This window comes from Notamacropus eugenii, chromosome 1 (assembly GCF_028372415.1).
Source record: "Notamacropus eugenii isolate mMacEug1 chromosome 1, mMacEug1.pri_v2, whole genome shotgun sequence".
In the NCBI taxonomy this organism is placed as follows: domain Eukaryota; kingdom Metazoa; phylum Chordata; class Mammalia; order Diprotodontia; family Macropodidae; genus Notamacropus; species Notamacropus eugenii.
In genome coordinates, this window is record NC_092872.1 from 112,772,166 (window position 1) to 112,788,423 (window position 16,258).

A 16,258-nucleotide genomic window follows, 5' to 3' on the forward strand; every position below is an offset into this window, starting at 1 on the left:
GGTCATTTTTCATTGCTTCTGTGTTTATTCTCCCAAATGAATCAATTACCTTTGGGCACCTCCTATTCCCTGATCATCCTATTAATTTTAGTTCTTTGGTATGTGTCTTATGCATAAAATATCCATTTTGTAAACTTTTTGCTTTTCTGAATTATCATGAGGGTCTATTCAACTTTGAACCCATTTTTCTTTGGATAGTTTCATGACAGTCTCCATTATATCTTCTTTTTAAATCAAGAAACATGGTTTAATAAGAGAGGGTGGTTAATCTGAGCTCAGAGATGGTTACTTATGGGGAATGACAATGGCAAGAACAGAAGAAGATATTTATCTGAAACCATCTTAGAAAAGTTTGTCTGACTTTAGTGAAAGTAGTCCTTAGCAAGAAATAATAATGAAAACTTTTCTTCAAATTTGAGAACTTTAGAAAAAATTAAACTGAATGTTTAAGTATAAATCCCTCCAAGGCAGATCATCTTAAAATGTATCCACCATCTCAGAACTCAGCATTTCTGAGGATAGTGTGAAACTATGTAAAAGAAACTAGATTTGGAATTGGAAGGATCAGATCTCAATCACTTTTCTGCCACTTAGTAGCTATAAGGTCTTGAACAAGTCACGTAACCTGTTTGATTCCTATATAGTGTTTGGTATTATGTCGGGGGGTATGTGATGAAGATGGCAGCCCTGAATTGGGTTTCAATTAACTCAGAGGACAGTGAGGATACAAATCCTAGATATTTCCTGGTGCAAGGGCAAGGATAAAAATTATCATGGCCTTAGCATTTTTCATCAAAGGACGCCCTCAGGTAATCTGCAAAAAGCCATACCCCATAGCTACTAATTTTCCTCATACCAGGTTTAAAAAATAGATTAAAGGTCCAGGGATATATATCCATGTATGCTTTATAAGTGCACTATAGAGAATTATTAATTTTAGCACAAAAATTCCTCTCTACTCTGGGCCCCCTTTCTTCTGCTTCCACTAAGGGGAAAAGCAAATATCTAGTGTATCTTTTAAGCTATGGATTCTCTTTCTCTTTCTGTAGCTTTGCATTCAAGAGTTGGAACAAAAATCAAAACCAATAACTGTGGTTCAAAAACAATATTAAATAGCTGGAACATTTGAAGCTAGTCTCATTTTCTTTGACTCAAGGGCCACTGATAAATTCCATACTGAGGGAGAAACCTATAGCATGCAAGGTGGGAATTGGCTGGAAATGGGGAGGTTGATAGTAATTATTAGGAAGGTGCTGATTTCAAAGGACTCTGGTGTAGTTGATGAAAACCATTTCTGATTAATCTCTCAGGAAACAGTTGTAAGTTTTCTTTGCTTTAGTACCTGCTATAGTCATACTTTAAGCTAGATGAGGGTGGACAAAAGAACATTTAACAAGAACAAGTTTTCAGTTGGAGGATACCATGCCTGTGAAACTGTTGGGTATCTTGCTCTACTTTGTTGCCTTTATGATAAGGAAGTAGTCAGTGGTAGTTTCCAAAGACGTTGTTATCAGGAATAATAACAACTAGCATGTAATTATATATATATATATATATATATATATATATATATATATATATATATATATATATATATATATATATACATATATATATATATATATTAAAAATATATGTATATGTATGTATCAAATGAGATAAAATATGTGAAAATGTTTTGAATGCTTCTCCCTGTGTCTTCACTATTAACATGCTATCTGTGTCAGAAAGTGAACTGAGAAATGCATCCTTCCTTGGCAGAATAAAAAAAGAGAACCCTCATGTTTTGCTTTTGAAAGTTTAAATAAAATAATTTTTCTTTTACACTTTGAGTAATAGTCATATTATTGGATTTTCTAATAAGTATTTTCCATAAAGGAGAAAAAGTGTTTATGTTTTATCCAGTAGGGAGTTTTAATTGCCTAATAGTAGGTAGTTATTCAGAATATGAGAACTTAGTATTATACTAAATGCTAAAACCTAATTATCCTAGAAATATCTGGATTCAGAGCTTAAACTTAGAATGTTTTATGACGCATTTAGAAACAAAATGTCACTTCAAACTTAAGAAATAGTATGATGTCTATCCTCTGGGGTGGGAATTTCAGATGGCATTGGTGGCTATAAAAATGATTTCCAAGTACTCATGAATCTATCTTGGGTGTAAATACAATTCAGTTCAATTCAAGGCATTATATATAGGAAGAAAAACAAAATGGTCAGTGACCCCAGAGCATACATAATGAAACTAGCATGCTCTTAGAAGAAAAAAGGGAGTTCCATGAATTCAAAACTCTGGGCATCATACCTTCAGCTTGCTGTGTCTGTACCACTTGAAGAAAGAATTTCTTTTCAGAACCTGTACCTATAATTATATATTTCATATTCTTTAAAAAAACTAACTTTTTTAAAAAAAATGAGCAATTACTTTTAGATATTGAGCAAGCATGATTCACATAAATATAGTTACAGAATTTTAGTTACCATAAAATTAGGAAGCTGCTTTTCACAGAAAATAACTTCATATTTTGTAATTCCCTGAAGTTATCAGGAAAGGTGCTTAGTTGATGAAATTGATGCAATACAGTACCCCAGCTCTGACACAAGAGCTTTCTCTCCACAAAGACAAATACATTGTAGACTCATGAACTGTGTTCCATATCTTGTTCTTGAATTACCTTTCTGTCATTTTCTTTTAAAATGTACTAATATTATTTGCTTTGCCATAACAGATATTTTCCATAACCCCCTAAACCAGTCTCTTTAGAAAAGACATTCCTATTCTTCCAAGGGCAGAGCCAGGATGGGAAAATAGAAAATGACTTAGTTGAGCTCTCTCAACATTCCCCTCTAAAAAACTTTAAAATATTGCTTCATATTGAATACTGGAATGACAGAGGAAATAAAAAGTTAGAGTGAGACAATTTTCTATCCCAAGATACTTCAGGAAGTAGGAAAGAGATTTGTGACAAGGGAGTGGAGGCTAATAAGCAGTCCATGCAAATGGAGCACCAGTGATGGGACTGGGTCTTGGTGACAGAAGTAGCTGCAGCTTCAGGATCTGTCAAGTCAGAGATAGTAAGAGCATCTGGCAACTGGTCAGAGTATATTACAGGTCAGAATAGATTACAGGGTGCCCCTGTGCTAGCACTAGACACAGGGCTGTATGCTATTTTTCAAGTCTATTGTATAACAACATCTGGGTTGTTGTTCAAAGGCAGAAAGGAACATTTTTAGTCCAGAGGTGAAAGGCCAAGGCACAAACTCAGAAGAAGACCATGAAACAACTACAAGCAAAGCCTCAAAGGAATATATGAATTGGTACCAACCTTGCACAAATTCCCAGAAGAGCTAAAATATTAGTTTCAAAATCAAATAAGAGTAGTAGAGGAATAATTATGCAAAAAATGAAAGCAAAGGAAGAAAGTTATGAAAAAAAGAATTAACAGCTACTTATATATAACAATTTGAGGCACAAAAAATACTGAAGAAAATTATACCCTAAAAACAGAATTGACCAAATGAGACAGAAGTACAAAAATCCACTAAAATCAGAACAAGCAAAAAACAAGCAAGCAAACCAAAACCAACTACTTAAAAAACAGAATTGGCCAAATAGAAAAAGTGATTCAAAAGCTGACTGAAGAAAATAATTCATTAAAAATTAGAATTGGGCAACTAGAAGCTAATGACTCCATGACTTATCAAAGAACAACAAAACAAAATGAAAAAATAAAAAAGAAGAAAATGTGAAATACCTCACTGGAAATACAATTGACTTGGGATTAGGGAAGAGAGAATTTAAGAATTAGTAAATTACCTGAAAGTTGTTATCAAAGAAAGAGCCTAGACATCCTATTTTAAGAAACTGTCAAGAAAAAGCTGCCACAATATCACAGAACCAGAGGACAAAATAGAAATTGAAGGAATCCACCAATTACCACTTGATAGTGACCTCAAAATGAAAACTCCCAGGAGTATTCTGACCAAATTACAGATGCCAAATTCTGGCCAAATTACAGGTCAGAGAGAAGATACTGCAAGAAGTAAGAAAAAAACCTCTTCCAATATCATGAAGCCATAGTAAGAGTTACACAAAATTTATTAGCTATCTCACTGAAGGAGCAGATGACTTAGAATATAATATTCTGTAAGGCAAAACAGTTGAGATTACAACCAATAATAGCCTTCCCAGAAAAACTGAGTAGAAACCAAAAGGGAAAAATAGACATTTAATAAAATATTTTCAAGAATTTCTGATGAAAATACCATAGCTGAATAGAAAATTTGACTTTGAAATAAAAGATATAAAAGAAGCATAAAATGGTAAATATGAAAGACAAATCATAAGGGACTCAATAAGCTTAAACAGTTTACCTTCCTATATTGGAAGATGATACATATATCTTTTAAGATCTTTGTCACTATTAGGAGAGTTAGAAGAATTCTACACACAAAAAGGGTGAGGGAAAGTATGAATGAAGAAAACAATTGGATAGGCAAGAGAGAAGGATGCCTGGGTGAGGGGTGAAGGAAGAATAAGAATGGGGTAATTCACCTCACATTAAAGTGATGTGTAGAGAACAACTTTTACTGTGGAGGGAAAATGGTGGAGGTGGATCAGGCAATGCTTTAATCTCAAAAATCTCAAAAAAGAGAAAACATACATGCATACATGTATATATGCAAGTATATATGTATACACATACACTTACATGTATATATACACATATCTATGAGAGAAAAACAGACTTGAGGGGAGGGATAGGATAAAAAGAGAGAGCAGGATAACAGAAGACAATAGAATGTATCTAAGTGCACAGTTGGTAATCAGAATTGTGAATGTGAATGGGATGTAATCACCTACAAAATGAAATCAGATAGCAGAATGGATGAGAGGCTAGAATCCAACAACATGTTTACAAGAAACATACTTGAAACAGAGAGATACATACGAAGTTAAAATAAGGGGCTAGATCAGAATGAACTTCAACTGAAGTAAAGAAAAAAAAAAGCACTGAGTAGCAATTATGACTTCAGACAAAGCAAAAAAAAAGACCTAATGAGAAGGGATAGGTAGGGAAACTGCATGTTGCTAAAAGGATACATGCACAATGAAATAATATTATTACTAACCACATATGCACCAAGTAGAATAGCATACAAATTCTTAAAGAAAAATTTAAATATGTGGCATTTAAAAAGTTCAAGAGATAATTTCTGGGTAATTTAATTATTTTATTAATATTGCCAACATTTTTAATAAAAATCACTGACACTGTCAAATGGTCGCAATCATGGTGGCAGGCTGACAGCTTATAGGTCCTTGGAAGAGGAGTATTCCTGAGGGTTTTAGTCAACTCTGATTGGTTAACAATTAATGAGAGAATGAATGTTACAATGAGGGACTGGCCCCATTTTAATGAACTTTGATTTATGTTAACTTATTTGTTTTGATTTTACATTTATTTCCAAGTTACCTCCAGACTTAGGAAATCTATTCAAAGAATTTGTCCCTTCCTAAAACTGAGTAGAGCACAATGGTTTCCTCATCTGGGTAAGGTCTCAACTAGATTTTTAAGACCATTATCAGTAATGTCCTTCAAGAGACTGAACTTTCAAATGAGGACTAGAGAAAAAGGAGGAATTTGGGCCTCCTCTCATCAATGTTTATTAATAATTATTTCTCTCAATTGAATTACTGGAAAAAGGAGATAATAAAACCATACTAGTGAGCATCCTCAACTTTCCCCTTTTAGAACTAGATAAATGTAACCATAAAATCAATAAGAAAAGAGTCAAGGAGATGAATAGAATTTTAGAAAAGTTTGGCATGATAGATCTCTGGAGAAAAAGGAATGAGAATAGAGAGAAGTATAAAGAAACTTTTTCTCAGCTACACATGACACCTTCACAAAAGTGATCATATACCAGGGCATAAAAACCTCACAACCAAACACAGAAAAGTAGAAATATTAGATGAACCTTTTCTAGACCATAATGCAATTGCATTCAATAAAGTGCTGTGGTTGAATAGATTAAAAGCTAATTTGAAACTAAATAATCTAATCCTAAAGAATAAGTGGAACAAAGAGCAAATCATACAAATAAACAACAATTTCATTAAATATAATGGCAACAATGAGACAACATACCAAAATTTTGTGGAATGTGGACAAAGCAATGCTTAATGGAAAATTTATTTCTCTAAAAGACAGAAGGAGCAGATCAATGAATTGGTCATGTAACTAAAAAAAACCCAAAGGACAAATTAGACATTCTTATTTAAACACTAAATTGGAAATCCTGAAAACCAAAGGAAAGATAATAAAATAAAAATAAAAACCATTAAATTAATAAAAAAAGGGTTTTTATTAAAAATAATAAAACAGATAAATCATTGCTGAATTTGATTAATAATAAAGAAAACCAAATGACCAGTATCACAAGTGAAAAGGGTAAAATATACCACTAACATGAAATGAAATCAATTATCAGGATAATAATTTTGCCCAATTATATGCTAATAAAGGTTACAATCTAAGTGAAATGGATGAATATTTACAAAAATATAAAATGACCAAATCAACAGAAGAGGAAATAGAATGCTTCAATAACCTTATCTTAGAAAAAGAAGTCTAAAAAGCCATCAATAAGTTGCCTAAGAAAAAATCCCCAGGACCAGATGAATTTACAAGTGAATTCTACCAATCCTTTAACAAACAATTAATCCCACTGCTATACTATTTGAAAAATAGGTAAGGAAAGAGTTCTACCAAATTCCTTTTATGACTTATGGTTTTGATGCCTAAACCAGCAGAACAAAAGCAGAGAAAGAAAGTTTTGGACCAATTTCATTAATGCTTAGCAATGCAAAAGTTTTAAACAAAATACCTGCGGAGATTGCAGCAGTATATCTCAGTGATCATAATGATCATACACTACGACCAGGTGGAATTTATACTAAAAATTCAGGACTGGTTCAATTATCAAAAAAACTATCACCAGTCCAAATTCTTAGTCACCTGTTGGTCTCAGGAATATTAAAATTCTTTTCTCCATGGCTTCTAGCCAGTCTTGAGATCAGTTTCTCAGAATCCCATTTTGTTTCTAGCTTCAAGACTCTTGGTCTCCCTTTGAAGTCCTACTTCTGTATGTTTCTCTAGCAGATTCTAGATCAGCTTATATTGGATTCTTCTCTTTACTGTTTTTTTTTTATATTTTATTTTTTTTATTTTCATTGTTCTACAATTGCTACCATATAGCTTAGATTTTTCCCTCCCTTCCCCTCCCCAAGACAGCATGCAATTTTATACAGCTTCTGCACATATATTCCTATTAAACACATTTTCACCATAGTCATGTTGCATAGAAGAATTAAAGGAAATGGAAGAAATCATTTAACAAACCAAACCGTAATACAAAAGAAGATGATCTGCTACATTCTGCGATTGAATTCCATAGTTTTTTCTCTGGATGTGGAAGGCATTTTTCCTTAAAAGGCCATTGGGAATTTTTTAGGTCCTTGCATTGCAATGAAGTTCTAAGTCTACCAGAAAACATCCTCGCACACTGTGGTTGTTGCTGTGTACAAAGTTTTCCTTGTTCTGGTCCTTTCACTCAGCATCAGATCATATAAGTCTTTCCAGGCCTCTCTGAAGTCTTCCTGTTTATCATTTCTTATGGCACAGTAGTATTTGATTACATTCATATACTATAATTTATTCAGCCATTCCCCAATTAATGAGCATCCTGTTGATTTCCAGTTTTTGGCCATCACAAAGAGTGCTGCTATAAATAATTTTGTACATGTGGGACCCTTTCTCATTTTTATGATCCTTTGGAGATACAGTCCTAGAAATGGTATAGCTGGGTCAAAGGGTATGAACCTTTGGGCATAGCTCCAAATTGCTCTCCAGAATGGTTGGATCAGCTTACAGCTCCACCAACAATGAATTAGTGTTCCAACTCTCCCACATCCTGTTCTTTTTTTTTTAAATGTCTCTTTTCTCTTGGGATCTTCCTCTACTTTTCCCTCTCCCTTGGTATCAGTCCGCTAGGTTCAGCTGAAAGGCCCATCTTCCCCAAATTTTTATCTTTCTCATCATCCTGTTCTCCTTTTAGGTATACACAATACACATTAGCATGTTAAAAGCATTACCATCTGGTCCTGAGAATGATCTACTATCTTCCATTAAAATATTTAAAATACCGTCGTCCACCATTTACATTTTCATTTGGCCCCTTACCTGAGAATGTCCTTTAATCTGTAATCATTTTCACTACTTATATATAACAAAATACTTAATTCCTCTATAAAATACTTCTCATACTCCTTTATATAGCTATAAACACAATATGCATGTGTATATAGGCATACATACATACATATGACTATGTCAATGCATATACACACATATATGCATACATTTATATTATATACATATATTTGATTAATATTATTCTTTTGAACATTAGCTATTGCAGGTAATGTGAGTGGAATATTGGATCTAATACTAATTTTAGTGACAGGAATCTAGAAGAAATAAAAATTAGCCATACTATACTGAGGCCCAATATCTAGGACAAAGTCTTTAACTATTATGTCCCTGATGGGAGTAATTGTACCCATCTCAGAAATGATGGTTTCCACTAAAATATCCTATTTCAATGCTCTATTATTATTTCTTATATCAATAATAGTACCAGTCACTAATGTGAATTGTCAAAAATTACTCCTAAATATTTTATCTAGGAGCAAAATAGAAAGAGCAGAATGATTACTGAAATGTAATATATGGTTAATGCCCCCCAGATGGTGGTATAAATTATGTGAAGAAAGAAATAACTTACAGATGACAATGATAAACACATATAACACTCTAAACATTAAAAAGAAATTTGCAAAAAAGAAGCAAAGTTGCTTTTACTTGCTATTTTTACTTCTTTCAATAAAGAAATATATAGTTTTTTTTTTCTATAGGGAGTACAAATTGGAAAAAAAAATCACAGTATTGGTGAGCAATTGATCCTAAAAACTGTAGAATTATTGGTGGACTTGGGTGGAAATAGTCATACTGTATTCTCATAAATGTCAAATCAATTTATTAAAATTGGCTCAATTATAGTGAATACCAAACTGGTTTAAAATGATGACACACTTAGAATAAAATGATTGCTATTAGATATGTTAGGAGCATAGCTAAACAGAGAAAATACTGTTTCCACCTACTGCCTTATTCATAGACACATTTTTTCCCCTTTCTGTATTCGTGAAGTTAGGAGGTACACAGCATCTTTGTATTTTCAGTGTGCATTTTGGCTTGACAATTCTTTCATGGAACTCAAGTTTTGGGGATGAAGGGGAAAGCAAATTTGCACTCATAAAAGAGTAAGCTTTAGCTTAGATAGGGTTATGAATATCACCCTAGTTCAAGTTTTCATAAATTCTTGACTTGATTATTGAAATGGTATTTTAAAATAGATAAATATTTGTTATGTTTTTATTTTACATCTCCTAATTTTCTAGTACATTTTTTTCTCCTTTTTCCACACAACCTTCCCATATTTTAAAAATAAATGAAAAGAGGAAAAAAAGATAAAAAACAGTAGAAATAATGAATTTATTGAAAAAAATATGAAAATACATGCAATATTTCACACCCACGAGTCTCCTATTTCTGCAAAAGAGTGGAGGAGAGGGAATTATTTTATAATATCTTTTCAAGGCTCTTCTTTTTCCTTCTAACTACAACATTCATCTTCAGTTGGTTTTTATTTGTTCTTTCCATTTATATTGTTATAGTCATGGTATATATTGTTTTCTTTGTTCTGTTTACTTCACTCTGTATCAGTTCATTTAAGTCTTTCCATGCGTCTTTGTATTTTTCATACTTGTCATTTCTTATGATACAATAACATTCTATTACATGTGTGAACCACTGTTTATTTAACCATCCTTCTATAGAAAGATATTTACTTTTTTCCCAGTTCTTTGCTACCTCAAAAAGTGATTCTATAAATATTTTGGTGTATAAGATTTTCCTCTTAACAATGACATGCTTGGAGTTTAAACCTAGTAGTGGAATTGATGGGAAGAGTATAGGCATCGAAAATATTTTATTTACATAATTCTTTATTGTTTTCCAAAATAGGTTATTCTGATTCACAGTTCTACCAAAAAAAATCTAATAATTTACCTGTCTTCCCACAGTCCCCCCAACATTGACAATTCCCATTATATCATCTTTGTTAATTTATTGTGTATAAGCTTAAACCTCAGAGCTCTTTTGATTTTCATTTCTCTCATTATTAGTGATTAGGGGCATTCTTTCATACGGTCATTTATTTTGTTTTTTTTAAAAGTGCTTATAGTCTTTTTTGATTTATTGGGGGATGTCTTTTGGTTCTATGCATATATTTATGTGAATACACATATATCTTTTGCTTATATATCTTGGATTCTAAACTTTTATCTGAAAAAAATTTATTTTTTTCTATCCCATAACGTTCCTTCTTAGCATAAATACATTAGTTTGTGTGTGTGTGTGTGTGTGTGTGTGTGTGTGTGTAATGACTCTTCAATTTCATGTACTCAAAATTATCTATTTAATCTTTGGTAACTATTTCCATCCCTTTTTTGTTTAAGATGGCCTCTCCGACTCATACCTATGAAATACTTATGATGTGCCTCTTCTCTAATTTTTATGATATGAGCTTCAATATTAAGGTTAAATAGTCATTTTGAATTTATTGAGGAATGTGGCATAAGATGTTCTAATCCTAATTTCTGACAGACTAATTTTCAGTTTTCCCAGTAGTTTATCAAATACAGAGTTTCTTCTAAAGTAACTTATGTCTTCAGGTTTATTGAATAGTGAGTAACTGAGTTCCATTGTTTCTGATTTTCTCTTTTGATAAACTTTACTAACTTTTAACTGTAAATACCCTAAAAAGTTTTATCACTCTTGCTTCAGGATATACTTCCTGTCCGGAAGTGTTATTCGTACTTTATTCTTTTATTTGCCATTATTTCTTTTGATATTCTAATGTTTTGCCTTACAAAATGAATTTTGTTATTATTTTATCAAGTTCTGAAAAAATATCACTTCGATAATTTGATTGAAATGGAATTAAAATTGTAAATTACCTTTGGCAGTATTGACCTGGTCCAACCATTAGCATTGAATATTTCTCTAGCTACTTAGTTTTGTTTGTTTCTTTAAGGAAGACTTAATTATTGAATCTATAGAAAATTAGTTGTTTTTGATAAATTGATTGTAAGATATTTTATACATTTTGTAGTTATTTGGAATGGTGTTTTCCTTTTTACTATTGCTTCTTAGATTTTGTTACATATGGAAATGATGTTCATTTTTATGGACACACACACACATTTGTAGCTTCAACTTCGTCACTTGTTCCTTGGACTACTGCAATAGTGTTTTTCAAATCCCATTTAAAATGTTTTTATTTACATCACTATAATTTTTCTCAATATCCTCTCATCCTTTTCATATAATGGTGTTTTAAAAGAAGAATAAAAGTAAAAAAGAAAAAAAGTAACATAACTGATTGATACTTTGAAAAAAATCTAAAACTGTATACAATGTAATGGGATGGTATCTTCTCATATCTCTTCTCATATGACTTTTGAGCCATACTCATTCTTTACAATTTTGAAACATTCACTTTTAATTGTGTGTGTGTGTGTGTGTGTGTGTGTGGTTGTTTTTTCTGTTAACATTGTCATAGTCAATGTGTATATTGCTTTTTTGGCTCTGCTTACTTATCAATTCATGTATAACTTTCTATGCTTCTCTATATTCATCATAGTTCTCGTTTTGTACAACACAGTAATATTCCATTATATGCATGTACTACATTTTGGTTGACCATGATTCAATTGACAGACATATACTTTGTTTATGTATTTTTTCTCTCACAGAAAGTGCTGTTACAAATATTTTGGTGTCTGTGAGTACTTTCATCTTTTGTGCCAAAATTTTCAGAGACACTTTTGGGGACCTGTAAGTTTTCAGTTCTTCCAAGGTGGCATGATGTAAGGAGAGCTGTCTAGTACTCTTCTGGCCTATGCTCTTGTCTGTGAGTGACCACAAGTCCTCTTTTTTTGCCCTAGAACTTTGAGGAGGGTCTTGCCTCCATTGTGGCTACAAGGGCTGCTATGCTCGTGCTCCTCCTCACCCTGGGACTGCCACTCAGGACTGTGACCTAGATCTGAATATGGGCAAAGCAACAGTCCTGCCTCAGTGCTAGCAAGAAAACCCTTGCAAGCTCCTTTCGACCAGTTGTTCAACCCCTTTAAGGTCTGAGAGCTCTGGAAGTATCCACTGCTGCTGCTGATTCAGTCACTCTCAAGGCTTGCTCCAGGTTTACATAGTTTATTCTTCTTGATGACCTTCTTTAAGGGCAAGCAAAGTAGGATCTTTTACTGTTTTTGTTTTAGTATAATCAAGAAGTATAATGCCTCTGTTTGTTCTAGGATCCATGGTCATTTAGATTGTAAGGCCAAGGATCCTGGAAGGGTGGAGTGTGATGGCAAGCAAAATAGGATCTTTTGTTGTATTTTGTTTTAGTGTAATCAAGGACCTCTGACAGAATCTTGCCTTTATCAGTCAAGAATCCTTACTGGGAGTAAGTACAGAAACAAGAGTTTCTTTAACTAGAAACAGCAAATGTATTTATATTGTTAATTATTGTTAATGTGATTAAAGATCTTTCCCACCCATTAATGGCCCTGCCCATTAAAGGGAGTTTGATTAGTGAAGATTTGTGGGAAGTCCCAAACCTTTTCTACAGGTTCTCAAGGGTTGTGATGCCCTCTGGCTCTAAAATAGGTATAAATACTCTGAGTTGAAGTTTTCCTTTGGGGCTTACTGATTGAAAGTGTTTGTTTGTCCAGAAGAGGACTCTGGGAAGTTGCTAAGGAGTTCCCAACTTTGAAAACCCAGATATCTCTGCTTCCTTCTCTGGTAATTATAGCCAGACAATTGGACCTGTCTGTTGAATTCAGGCAGAGGAAACCATATCTGTTGATGTTTGATTTCTCTGTATTTTCTTTGAAGTTCAGGTTGCTCCCCTGAACTAGGTGAATGATATATGTGCTGGGCTAAAGGAGTGATATATGTGCTTGGTTAAAGGAATAATACATGTGCTTGACTAAAGTGATTGTTAACCCTTCAAAAGTTGCTTTTCCTTTTATTAATGCAGATCTAAGAACTTGTGATAGCAGGCCCCTTGTGTATGTTGGGGTGCTTACTGATACACCTCCTTGGGTGATAAGACTAGTAGTGGTATCTCTGGATTAAAGGGCATTGACATTTTAATCTCTTTCTTGGCATAATTACAAATTGCTTTCCAAAATGTTTGTAGTCATTAACAGTTCCACCAACGGTGCATTACTGTACCTAGCATCATTCCACAACCCCTCCAACATTAACTATTTCCATCTTCTGTTATCTTTGCGAAATCACTGTGTGAAGTAAAACCTCAGAGTTTTTTGATTTACATTGGTCTCATTATTAGAGTTTGGGAGCCTTCTTTCATATGATTTTTAATTGTTTATAAACATTTTAATGAGAACTATTTGTTTATACCCTTTGACAAATAATTTAGGAATGGCTTTTGATTTTATGCACACACACACACACACACACACACACATACACACACACACGCACACACACACTGATTTTCTTCCATTTAAAAATTTCCTGAATCTAATTCCTTCCCTCTATAAGGCTGATAATCCCCAAATAGTGGTCATTGTACTAAGTGCTCCAGTAACATTCTAGTGTTTGCAGTTTAGGTCTTGTATAAAGAAGCTCAGATTTTCTGAATGTACAACAATTGTTCTTTGGGGAAACAAAACAAGACAAAATACTGGAACCTATTCTTATATATCCATGACTGGTATTTATTTTCAGTCTTATGGACAAGAGCTGGAAGACTAGATAGGGGAAGGCTACTATATGAGAACAAAATGAGAACTCCTATGTATAGCCTTTCATCATCCAATATTAATCTTACTTTTCAAACTGATTTCACATTATTATTTCTCACTCTCCACTTTGTAGTCAGACTTGTCTATTTACTGTTTCCATATATGATATTCCATCTTCTTCATCCATGTCTGTATAAGCTATCCTTCATGTCTGTAATGCCTTTCTTTGCTCCATTCAAACTCTTACAATCTCCAGATTCCTTCAAAGCTCATCTCATCTGCTTCTTTTTAGTTTAGGCTTTTCCAGATCCCCAGTACCCTGTTAGTGCTTTCCCTTATACCTGCTTCCAAATTGTATTTTAGTTACTTTCTATATCTGTATATATTTTGTATGGCTGCAGTTAAAACATGCTCCTTGAAGGCATGGAATGTTTTCTTTTTCTTTCTCTTAGTAGTACTGAACAATGCCTAGCACATAGAAGGCACCTAGTAAACACTTTCTGAATGGAATTCTCATAATGCACTTTCCCTTCTTTGATCTTAAGGCACTTTTGATATGTACTGTATATTTTATAACTTAAGAAGCAGTACCAGAAAGTGGATGTAGTACTAGACTTGGTGTGAAGATGACCTAAGTTCCCATTCTATCTCCCACATTTACTAGCTGTGTTGTCCTGTATATGTCCTATATTACTTTTCTAAGCCTACATTTTGTCATCACTAAAATGACAGATTTGTACTTGATAGCTCTAAAGTTTCTTTAAGCTGTAAATACAAGATACTATGACTTTATGTCATATGAACTATATGAATGTACAAACCCCAAAGAAATGAGAACTCGAAGGCTATCTATTCCAACCCTCTTCTTTTACACGAGGACGCCAAAACCCAAGGAGGTCATATGACTTGCCCAAGGCAACACAAATAGTGTCTAATGAGGGATTTGGATCTAATACTTTTTACTCCAAAGCCATTGCTTTGATTTTTTTCCACTGTAACATAAGTACTACAATTTTTTCATTATCTATAATTATTTGCATCTTAAATAATAAGTCTTTCAAATATATAGTAACTTGATTATAAATAATTATAATTGATATTATAATATCATAATTGATAATATTGATAATATTACAATTGATTATAATTAACTTGATTATAAATAATTTCACATTGCAGATCACATAGGATATTCCTTTATGTCACCTACAGGGCTGAGCACTATACTGTGGCTATAAAAGAAACCTGGTAAAAATTTGTTGAATGAATCTATAAATAAATGACTGTAGGAGTGCCTAGGAAGATTTCACTTATTCATTCCACATAATTGATGAGATCACTTCCAAGAATGATTAGTTTGATACAGCCCAGAAACAAAATTCCAACTTAGAAATGTCTGGCTTCACTTTTATCACATTTGAATAGGAAAACAAATTAGGGGAAGGGACTTTAATTTCAATCATTAGAGAAGAGCCTCTGACCCACTCTTATATAAGTTGTGAGGTCTCTTTGAATTTTGAACATGTCCTATATTTTACCTTCTTTTTAATTTTTTCCTTTTCTGTAGACATAGAACATCTTCTAAAATGGGGAGACAAATAACAATCGCCCACCAAAATTTACTGCATCATTCCAAGTATCAAACACTTCATTCTTGAGAAGAACGCTGGATTGTGAAGAGCATTTTATAATACCAAATGTGACCCAACATCCCACAGATCAAAGGGAGAGCTCACCTATTTGTTCCCATAACAATAGTCCCCATGATATAGAGATATAAGGCCGCTGAGTAATATGCAAATTTTTAGTCTCTTTCATTTCTTAATTCCAAACTTTACTCCTTTCCCATTTTCCTCTGCCCCTACTCTGTGATATTATTAGGAGTATGGTGGGATTGCATGATTTGGAAAGGAGAAACAGCTGACTTGATTCTTATTCTCTCTTTCTCTGGAACATGTAGTGTTATATAAGTCTCTGAGACTTATTTAGGGGAGAGATTTTGGGGATGAGAGTTCTCTCTGTGTCTCACTGTCTCCTCTCTCCTTTAACTTATGATATGTCTGAGCAGTGGGCACATAAAGTGGTAGGCAAGCCTGAAACTTTTTTTGTCTTGGCTACCTTTTCTACTCTGCATTTCTTTCTCTGAGCATAAACAGTCAAACATACATCATTTTGGAGTGGATGTCTAAGGAATTTGGATATTCCTAGGTTCCTCAGTCAGTATTATATGTTGGGAGGAGTGCTTGAAATGACTATACTGTTTCTTAGAAAAGATTACTCCCAACAGAATAAGGA